At 33.5% G+C, this 11,844-nt stretch overlaps 1 long non-coding RNA gene across 1 annotated transcript; it reads right to left on the bottom strand.

Moving 5' to 3' along the window:
- Positions 1-2,767: 2,767 nt before the first annotated feature.
- On the bottom strand, positions 2,768-11,584 carry LOC145254868 (uncharacterized). Its single transcript, XR_013863821.1, has 2 exons — positions 11,438-11,584; positions 2,768-3,104 (listed from the first exon to the last, which is right to left on the bottom strand). It is a non-coding gene; the product is annotated as an uncharacterized LOC145254868 (long non-coding RNA).
- Positions 11,585-11,844: the final 260 nt, after the last annotated feature.

Here is an 11,844-nt window from a genome sequence, read left to right as displayed (position 1 = left end):
GAAGTCTAGATTGGAACTCGGCAGTTTACTTGACAGTTGCTGATTGTAACCATTTGAACTTCAGTGACCTAAGTAAGCAAAATCTAAATGTTTAAAATATATTAATTAGCACAATTTTTTTTTTAGTTTAAATTGACAACTTGTCATATGAAAAGACATAACTCAATTCCTCATTTTCATTTCAAAACAAATAAAAAATTAAAAATAGCTTTGTTCTTTTGAAATATTAAAATCATTCGCTAAAAAAATCTTTGTTAAAGAAAATCACGGAAAATTTAAGTTATTTCCCTTTGATCTAACAAAGCACCGTATTAATGCTATAAAATCGTGACTAGTTCAAGCGACGATTACCTCCCTTGTATAAAGTTTTTATTCTCTTTAAGAGAAGTGAAATCTCTCTCCATTTTATAAATGTTTAAACTTTTTGTTTCGTAGCAACAAAAAAAACAAATTAATGAGTGAAATTTCAATGATAATTTTATATTTTAAATTAGATTAAATGGATTCCATGATTATCACTTTTTTTAAATCTAAATAAAACAACGATTCCTTTAACTATTATTATATTAAAGCTGAGTTAATTAGCATTTGTTTCCATCAGGCTTTATTCCTATCTATTTTACTCACATAAAATACACGCGAAAATATTCCTCAATTCTGGGCCAGAGTTCTGTTTAAAAACTTTCCATTTTAATTGGTTTAATCAGTTATACTTTGCAAATAACTCATCAAGTGACCCATTTCTTACAAACTTTCTCTCTTTCATTTTCACTCTCTGTGTCATTCTATATTCTATCTATTGCTTTCACACCTGTCACCCCTTCTCCTTCCTATCTTCCTTACCCCCCCCCATCTCTCTGTTTATTAACAGATGATGATGATGATGATGATGATGATGATGATGATTGTCCATTGCTTACAAAGATTGCAATGATCACATAGTCATTTCGTGGGTTCGAATCCAACTTTTGAAGTATTTCCTGCATGTAGAGCACCTGTTGGATGATTTTGTAACAGATATGCTGACTGCTCTATCCTTTTTAATGGCATGTTTCCTCTCGCATTTCTCAACATGTGTAGAATTAGCAATGACAGCCCATTTTTGACTTGCAGTATGTCAGAAATATCAATTTTAAGCTAGGTTTCCCCGAAAGTTAGAATGCAAGCCAAACTGATGAAGGAAGGAAAGAACAAAAAGATTGGAATAATCTACCATAAACAAAAGAGATAATGTGCAGACACAGTATCCCAGAAAGAAAATGGTTGCTGAGTTCAAGTTTTATGTAAAAACTGAAAAAAAAAGAAAAGAAATCCTTACTCCACATAAAAATTATAAAAGTAATTGTTTGTAAGAAAAGTTTGCTTCATTCAATAGAAAAGAGGGTTTTTTTTTTTGAACAATGAAATCGATTTTTTAACATTTTTATATCCAACCATCAATTAACTGTGAACATCGGTTCAATACACATGGTAAATTACAGATTCAACACCTCCAAGAATTGTCTATGAAACAATACTTGCCAATCTATAGAATCATTTTGAAATTGTCAGACAGTTTCATGACAAGTTGGAATATTATTTCTCCAGTTCACATGAAATCATTGTCATAAACATCATTTACAAAACTTGTTGGATGCATTCTAAGAATTCAGTGGCCATTTTCTTTCTAGTTCAGCATGTTTAAACACTACCACAAAAGAAAATATCACCCCTTATTTAATCCATAGCTGGCTGGCTAGATGGATGGAGAGAGAGTGGGGGAGGCTAATTTTGAATTCTTACTTTTAATTAATATTAACAATAATAATGAAATCATTTTGAACAGTGTTTAGGTGAACTACATCTCAAGAAAACACTTCATCACAATTTGACTATAAATCAAATGAATCAACTAATTTCATTTAAAATCTCATAAAATTGTGATGGGCAATGGCTGAATCTCTGCATTTTGTCTAGCTTTGATTTTAAGTGAACATTTTATGACAAATACACAAATAAGTAAAAATAAAACTTAAAAAAATACAAGCTTATTATTTTTTTTTTTTGTTGCAATATTTTTGGCATGTGTATGAAGGTAGTTATTTATTTGCTTCCCACCACAGGAAGATGTGACACAAGGTCAGAGTCAAGTCAGCACTCCTAATGAAGAAGCACTCTGGCTTAGCAAAAATTGCCTAGACAGCTCTGTGGAAATTCTCTAGTCATGGCGCTTCAGCCAGTAAGCAATGAAAACCTGGAAACAATACTAGAGAGGCTAGACCTGCAAGGTATTATACAGCTAAATACATCAGCCTGACAGGTGGGTGGCTACATAAATGACTGAGAACCTATTGGCCTGATTATCAAGAATGGATCCCTAACTAGTATTTCTACCCAAGTTTCCAAATGAACCAACAATGTGAAGATGGTATGACTACAAAGATTTGGATGATTAATGAGTAATACACAGCCAAATACATCAGTCTGACATGTGGAGGACCATGTAAATAGCCTGGAACCTGTTAGGTTGATTTTTTTTTATCTCAGTCACCAAGCAACCAAATAAACAAGGAGACTAACCATTCCCAAAAACTGTGAAGAAGATATGACAAAGATTTGAAGGATTGCATATATAACCATGGATTATAAAAACGAACCAATCAGATACCAGAATCGTTTTATAAAATATATTGAATCCTTTTAAATTCTTTAATGATAACATGACATGAAAAGACTACTACAGGGTCGGACGATAAAATTGTCCCCCTAAAGAAAACAACGCTAGAGCTTTATTTTTAAACTTTTATTGGAAAAATCAATTCAGGTAATTTGATTATGTAGCAGAGCTATTCAATGTAGCCGCCTTCAGCCTCAATCACTGCCTCAATATGGGTCCGGAACTGGGAGCATGCCTTTTCCACAAGTGCCTGCATTGCAATTCAGTAATGCATTTTGAGGATGCTGGCAATGGTCCTGTTGTCATAACTTGTATCAGGGGAGAACGTGGATTGTACAGCTGCAGATCTCCGATGTCTCGTTTGTTGAACATTGTGTCAGTTTCAGACACGAGAGAAGGCTTCTACCACTCTTGGAATTTGTACACAACTAGCCAACTAGTAGAAGGTCTGTAACAAAAAAGAAAACTGGTTTTCATCAAATGGAAATGGAATCATGTCATCTTTTCTAAGGCGACAATTTTATCATTCCACTTTGTATAATCTGCTGATCCTGACTGGATTTATTCTTTATCTGAAAAAGTTTCTCCAACTAAATTTTTGCTGCCACTTTTTTTTTGATGTTTTTTGCTTGGGCCAATTACTACTCTATAACAAGAATGACTTTACACAAGATTCATACTTATGGTTCATCAAATGCCACCGAAGGATAATAAAGATTAGAGAGATTTTCAGTTGGATGATGGAATAATTCACAAAACGACATAATAGATATTTGTTAACATTGAACTCTAAAATTATCATATTGTAGTCTGTAGTGAGACATTCACATGGTAACAATGTCCACAGGTGGAAAGTTCTTGGAAATAAACTGTTTCTGGAAGTTCTATTTCATTTAAGGTACACAAAAGAAGAAAGGAGAATCGTTTGCACTATTGGTAGGAAGATGAGTTCATGCTTAGAAAGTTTTATGAGAGGAAGTAGAGCTTGAAGCTCAGTCGAGTACCTACCATGAAAATACTGACAGAGCTGAGAGAGACCAGCAACATCTCTTCTGTGAGAAAATAGTTGAAGGAAAGAGAAGAGATCATCTCCCGCTAGATTATAAAGTCAATTTTGTATGTTGTCAAAGCAAAAAAAGAATGCTCTAAGCAGCACCTCCCCAGATGTGGCAGCCATCTTGGAACGAATCTGATTTTATACAGGTAAAGGATGTGTAAACTCTAAAAACGCTAATTGTTATTATAGACATTAATGTACATTTGTGTGTTGAACCAGTTGTGAAAGTCAATAGTTATTTTAAAAGTACATCCATCTGTAGACCACTATTGCAGCTTACATAGATACTCATGTCAATGCTGAAAAACGATATTTGTCAAAAGATCATTAAATCCATGCCATGGACGATGCTGCTGCAAAAGATTTTGCTATTGATGTCTCCAAAGATGATTCTGCTCAAAAGATTGATCATGGAAGAGCGCCACCTCAACACATCGTGTGAAGTCAGCTCAGATAAAGATGTTCTATGCAGATCATCTCATTCGTCTACGATTCTGGTGTGGATACAGGTAGTGTATTTTATTAATTTAGAGATAGTGATTTGAAAAGTGCCAAGAACAGTGCTACCAATTAATATACATGTAGTTAATTTGGCAAATGAAAAAAAAATGGATAAAAACATGAATGATTTTCAGAAGCGTTACTGACAAAGATGGTGTAATTACAAATTTAGCTAATAGTAAACGTTGTGGAGATTCAAGTGAAAAGGTACATTTTTGTAGGATATTATTATTGGTAGTCTTAGAAGAGTGTTTAATAATGGCTTAAGGGGAGGAGTATGTAAGTGACTAAGGAGGTGTGAGTTGTAATGCCTATAATTTATTGATGTTTATTGTTTCTTATTTAAGAGTTTATCCCTCTATTTAAATTTAGTGATAAAGAGTTTTTCATTTAAACAAAGAAAACGGGGGGGGGGGGATTAAATGATTGACAAGTTCTGTTTTTTTAGGATTTCCCAGTCACAATTTGTGTTAAGCTTTTTCTTATTAGTTCTCTGTAATATACAGCTAATGAGGTCTTATCACTATAATTTGGATTCATGGAAGTACTTTTATGGCCAGTGTATCTTTGCTTGAAAATGTGGCTAGTTTGACCTATGTAGAATTTGTTAGTGATAGGGTCCTCCTTTGTTCTAATGTTAGCTAGATATATAACAGGTTGTTAGACAGTTTTGTTTGAAGGGAAATTTACATTTACAACTTCATGCTTTTATTTTATTTTATTTTTTAATCTCTAAAATTATACAAATGTCACTTTGTCTGTGTGTGTGTGAGGTCGTTCCTTACAGACTCCCAAATGGCTGAACAGATTTTCTTTAAAATTTACAGAACTTTAATGTATAAGTCTGGGAGTGATCTTAGTTAAATTTTGTCTCAGAATACCCTCGATAATTACCGATAATCGAAACCGTTATTTTAAGTTATTTATTATCGGTAAAGCCATTTTTTCTATGCCATTGCTTAACAACAAAGGGCCGTGAAAATTATACTGTGGGTAAGTTGATAGCATGTTTTTTTTGTTTGTTTTTTTTGCATGATGTGGCTTGTAGGTTCAAACTCTACACATAAATTTCTTAATTTTTTTTCATTAATTGCAAAGATTTTTATAAGACTTGAAAATTTACGTTTTTTCTTCCTTTTTTTGCATGATGTGGTCTGTATGTTCAAACCCCACATGTTGATTTCTTAATGTTTTTCTTTTGTTAACTAGAAAGAAGTTTATATAAAATAATTTTATAAAAGAAATAGTAGGTTTTCTAGAGTGCAATGTGCAATAACATATATTTTGGACAAAGTTACTGCATGGAGGCATGTGAAGCTTCCTCCCGGGCAATTTCATGGATTTCGATGACAATAAAAATATAGGAGTGTGAAATATATGTTTATCATCATTCAATTCTGGACAACGTTGGGTCTCTCCCTACTAGTATATATATAAATATAATTTAGGTAAATAATAAATATGCACACACACAGACACACATATATGATTTATGATTATTATAAATGGATAAAATCCGATGATATGAAATCAAGACCTAGGTTATATATATATATACTAGCATGATGTGCCCGGCGTTGCCCGGGTATTTGGAGGTGTATGCTGAGCAAAAAAAAAAAAGGTCAATTTTATTGTTTTGGGCTCACATCAAGTTATTAAGTTAGATCCATGTCCAAGGAACCTATATCTAAAATTTCAAGTGTTTAGACCTAAAATTGTCGGAGGAGTTTGGTAGAGTTCTCAAAGGTCAAATCGTTGAACTTTAACCTCTTAACAGCCCAATTTCTGGCCGAAAACCAATCACATCGATTTTCCCAAATCTCAGTACTCTGTATATCAAATTTCGAGTCTGTAGACTGAAAATTGACAGAGTTATTGCATAGGGAAATGTACACACACAGAAACACAGACAGACAGATACACAGACACGTTAACTTTTATAGATATACTAGCATGGGTTCCCGGCGTTGCCCGAGTGTTTGGAGGTGTGTGCTTAGCAAAAAAAACAAAAACAAAAAAAAAACGTCCGTGCATATGTCTGTCAGAGTCCTTACGGCAGAGTGGGAGATAGCCAGGCATGTTAAAGTAGTTAGAGGGGGATGGAGGAGTGTAGGTTAGTCTTGCTTAGTGCTAAGATATCTGGGGTATTTGTTAGGAGAAATGCTTCAACATCAGCTAAATTAGTTCTAAGCCCAGGGATGTTAGTGAATGCAAGCCTCAAGGGAGGAGGCAAGTTGGATTTGTTTGTCCCTAGGCCTGGTTTAAGCTTATTTTTTTTATTGTACTGTCATCATGTTTTTAAAGAGTTTCAGTTAGGTGAGGGGGAACTGAACAAGAGGTTATGCAGGGTATCAGACATGCAACACAAGTAGACCATTAGCTGACCTTTTTCAACTAGGACTGTGGCCTCAGGAAAGCCCACCAGGGATGAGTGCAGGGTCCCTTTCCATGCGCGACATGGCACTACAAACATCCCGATATTATACAACTGTTGATGGACCAGCCGCTCTAAGCGCTACCAAAGAGTAACGGCTCCTCCTTCTTTGCGGTACAGGTTCGAGCCTGCCTTCCTACTACCACTTTTTTTTTTTGTTCAACATATACATCCAAACACCTGGGAAACGCTGGGCGCCCATGCTAGTATATATATATATATATATATATATATATATATATATATATATATATATATATATATATATATACTAGCATAGACACACAGACAGACACACAGACATGTTCACTTTTATAGATATACTAGCATTTCAGTTCAGCGTTGCCCGGGTGTTTGGAGGTGTGTGTTGAGCAAAAAAAAAAAAAAGTGGTAGTAGGAAGGCAGGCTCGAACCCATACCACGAAGGGGGAAAAGAATGGGAAAAAACCTGACGTCTTTGCTGTTACGACCACTGCCAAATCGGGAGTGACGTAGGTTTAAATTAAGGCTAGACAATCGAAAAAAGGGGGTGACTTTCAAAAATATCGGTGAAAAAAGCGACCCTTCCCTGTAGAAAAGTGCCCAGTTGAGGGTGAAGAAATTTATGTTTTAGCCAATTTTTCGGTATTTGTCGTCTGAAGGGTCGAACTTCAAAACGATACTGATCTTGTGAAAATCCGTCGCCTCTGTCGAAAGTTGTAGGCGGGCATGCAAACATACATACATTTATATATTGGTAGCTCAAATTTTCTACCCAAATCGATTAAAAAGCTTGCCCTGTCTCTGAATACACTTTATGTCAAATTTCAAATGTTTAGATCAGAAATTGCCTAAGTAATTTGGTAGAGACCGCAGAGGTCAATTTTTTTTTTTTGTCGGAGGAGTTTGGTAGAGTTCTCAAAGGTCAAATCGTTGGACTTTGACCCCTTAATCGCCAAATTTCTGGCCAAAAACAGATCACATCGATTTTCCCAAATCACAGTACCTTGTATATCAAATTTCGAGTCTGTAGACTAAAAATTGACAGAGTTATTGCGTAGGGAAATATACACAGACACACAGACATACACTTTCACTTTTATAGATATATAGATAGATATATGTGTCTAAGTTTCATGGTTAACTTTTCAATTCTGAAAAAAAAACAACATATAGAGACATATATTCGATTTAAGAATTTATTGTTTGACAAAAGGAATATATAGAAGGGGTTCCTAGGTAAATTATATATATATATATATATATATATATATATATATATATATATATATAGTGGGTAAAATTATAGGAGAATAAAAGGCAAATCAAATGAGGTATAGTTTGTTTAAACAGTTACATTAAATTTAGCATAAATTTGCAGTTTTTGAAAAAATTCCAAGTGCAGACTTTCTTTTTGCCGCCTGTGTGTGTGTATATATATATATATATATATATATATATATATATATATATAGTCATCCACATACATTACTGTTTCGCTGTTTCACAGCTCATCAGTGTGGCTAGACAAGCAACTGCTTCAAGCCAGGATCGAAACCCAACCACCCAAATGACAGTCAAGGCTTCTCATCATTGCGCTATATGGCTGCTGCTGTGTGGTGTAATGAATTAACTATGTTTGACATATATATATATCCTAGGTAAATTATATATATATATCCTAGGTAAATTATATATATATATATATATATATATCCTAGGTAAATTATATATATATATATATATATATATATATATATATATAATTTACCTAGGATATATATATATATATATATATATATATATATCCTAGGTAAATTATATATATATATATATATATATATATATATATATACATTTTTATACATTTATATATATATATTTCCACATGGCATCCACTTAATCTGGAGAGTCAATAGATATCCTTTGTAAGGATGTCTGTGCATGTAATTGTGAAACAAGAATTGCACAATCTCAACCACACCTCCCCTGTGTCAGCACTGCTTGATTCCAGTGGCAAGGAGTTCTTACGACTGGAAACAATGCTGAGATAAGAGAGGAGCATATACAACACTTGGTAATCCCAAATGGTCCCCCATTTTAGTACTGACTAATCTAAACGGTGCTTAACTTCAGTGATCTAACAAGAGATAGATAGATAGATAGATAGATAGATAGATAGATAGATAGATAGATAGATAGATAGAGCATGTGTGGAACAAGTACATTTATGTAATAAAAGGAGCGGCTTTCTCACTGGACTGAAAAGAAACGTCATCAATCTATTTCGGGTTAAATAATAGCAATGATAAACAAACATAATTATGAATGAATTCTTTATTTCAGAAAATACCCAATCCTTGAAACCTATCCTAAAACTAAAGTTGATTCAGAATCCGTTGACAATAATAATGGGTTCAATGCTAGAATAGCTGTAATTATCCGGCGTTGCTCAGGAACAGTGGCATGTAACGGTCTGCTAATGACCAGGAATCAACTTCTTGATTGAATACCCCTCAAACACTCAGGTATAAATCCTAGTACTGAGACATATTATGAGAAATGATGATAGCTTGAATATAATTTGAATAACTGGGGCATGGCATATCACCCCATTGGCTTTATTTTTCTCTGCATGACACTGATCAAGAGTATTTTTACTTTCATTTTGGTTCGTTTTTTAGAGTGTTTACAAAATTTTCTTATTTTTTAAATAATAGGATTTGGATAGTTAAATTTAATTATTTTTGTTTGGTCGTTAAATTTTTAACTGAACTAAATTGGTATGAAAACAATTGATTTGTTATTAAGGTGTTGTGACCTTGAAAAGCTGATAATAAGATAACGTGTGTATTTTGTAAAGTACAAAATATGATATTACATCACGACTGATATTTACTTCCTTCCAAGCGTAGGAAAATGTGACACAAGGTTGGAAAGTGGCAAGAATCAAGCCAGAACGTTTAAAAAGAGACAATTTGGTTTCTTAAAAAATATCTGAATGGCCCTATTGACATTCCTCCGGAAAAGAAATTAGTAATATATTCACTTCTCCTACAAAATGGAGAAGCCTGGGAAAGTTAACACCCCCTAGGACTACCCAAGATCAATACCTCCAATCCAACAAATAAGAGGCAACGAAAATAGTTAAGTTCCCTTTCAAATTGAATGTCGAGAACATATTTTTCTGTCAAAAGTCTTTAAGCAACAGAAGTTGCAAAAAGATTGGTGTTTACTTTCTTCACACTGAAGATAGATGTGACACAAGGCCAGAAGATTGGGAGAATTAAGCCAGCATCCTTAAAGAAGGAGCACTCTGACCTATTAAAATTTCTTGGCCAGCCTTATTGGCATTCCCCGGTTGTGATACCCCAAGCAGTAACCAATGAGCTAACTTGACCCAAAAGAGGGGAGGCAAGGCCTGGGAGGGCACACCTCCAAGGACTAACCATGATAAATACATCAACCTGGCAGATAAAAGGTAACTAAAATGGTTCAGTTTCTGTCAAACTGATTGTTTTGAACGGATCCTTGACTGGTATTTACCAATTTGGCATCTTTCTGCGACTGATATGACAGAAAAAACTGCTCGTCCTTTGTCATAGGGTCCTTATTAAACAATGTCTAGAAGAGTCTATATAGCTATGGAATAGGGTAGATCACCATCACATCGTAACATAAGGTAATGTTTTAATCTTTATAAAATTATCGGATGTAAATTGCATTCAAAACTCTTTTTAAATTCCAAATTATTTTTAACACCTGAAGAAATCTTTAGATATTAAAATAGTGAAAGTTTTGAAAGCTAAAAAGAATTTAAGCCAGCTTAAACGACTTTCTATTTAAGAGTTTAAAGGCTTTCAAACTCCTTTCAAATTTTGAAGAGTCAGGAAATAATCTTTCTTTTAATATATTAATAAATGTTCCTTATCAAACTTTAATAAAAAAATAAAATAAGTGCAAAAAGTCATTAAAAAACTTACCTTAACCCAATGGTAAATTTATAGATTAACCCTCTTTCCAAAAATTATTTTAGAATTTAGAGTGAGAGATCAGTTTCGCATATAAATTTAGCATAGAATGATCTCTCATTTCCAGACCCTTCTAGTTTTTATAGAGCAGTTAACCATTTTTTTACCACTAACCATGAATCCAACTAGCAAGGTCATAAAATCATACATAATCACCTAAAAAATAGAGTTACCCCTCCCTCTCCAAAAAATGCATATGATTTATCTCCCATAGAAAAAAAGAGTTAAATTTTGTAAAACGTTAGAATAACACACAAGGTGGGTATCATTTTTATACACGAGACTAATCTTTCACTTAAAATTTAAAAAAATATATTTTTCTCTCCGACACAATGTGCACATGTAATCGTATAGAATCTTTATTTTTTTTAGGGGTGGGGGTAGGGGAGGGAAGATTTAACGAAGAGTGTTAATCTACAATAGTTCCCCACTAACCCTCAGTCTGCGTAGCAATACGAAAAGATATTTCATTGTGTGTGTGTGTGTGTGTGTGTGTGTGTGTGTGTGTGTGTGTGTGTGTGTGTGTGTGTGTGTGTGTGTGCTGTCAGTCGTTCATTTTGGCTTAAACTTTTAGGGACCGTTAAAGCTTATTTTTACCGACAAAAAGAAGAAGAAGAAGAAGAAGAAGAAGAAGAAGAAGAAGAAGAAGAAGAAGAAGAAGGCAAAAATTAACAACAAAGATTTACGTTTCAATTTTTTTTTTGCATTTATAGTTTAATTTCATTCTTTATTGCTTTTTATTTAACGGCAGTTTTTATGAATTTAATTTTATGGCTTACCTTTTATAGATAAAAAACAAATCAACCTATTTTTGCCTACTTAAATAACAATCAAAACGCAGTAAAGAATAAATAATAAAGCAATGTCGGCAGTTGTCAAAAAAAGAACACAAAAGTCTTGTTTTCTAGGATGTGAGTGCCACTCCGTTAAAATGACCTCACCAATGACGTCATCCTACGCGTTATCGTGATATCAGCGTTTTAAAATAACCGAATTAATATATTTCTCATTCTTTTAGAAATAATAAAGAAGCATTTTTTATGTTAAATTAATACGCAAAAAATATTACATACAAGCTCTGTTGTTTTTTTTTTAATTTGGAAAATAGAAATTTTTTATTTTAATTTATATAATTTGGATATAAATCCCCTCAACCCCCCACAAAAACTTCAACAGTAATAATAAT

The sequence above is a fragment of the Euprymna scolopes genome, chromosome 30 (genome assembly GCF_053919585.1).
Source record: "Euprymna scolopes isolate OS-2025 chromosome 30, ASM5391958v1, whole genome shotgun sequence".
NCBI classification, from domain to species: domain Eukaryota; kingdom Metazoa; phylum Mollusca; class Cephalopoda; order Sepiida; family Sepiolidae; genus Euprymna; species Euprymna scolopes.
Note: the sequence above shows the minus strand (reverse complement) of the source record. Positions and strands in the feature narration are given on the sequence as shown.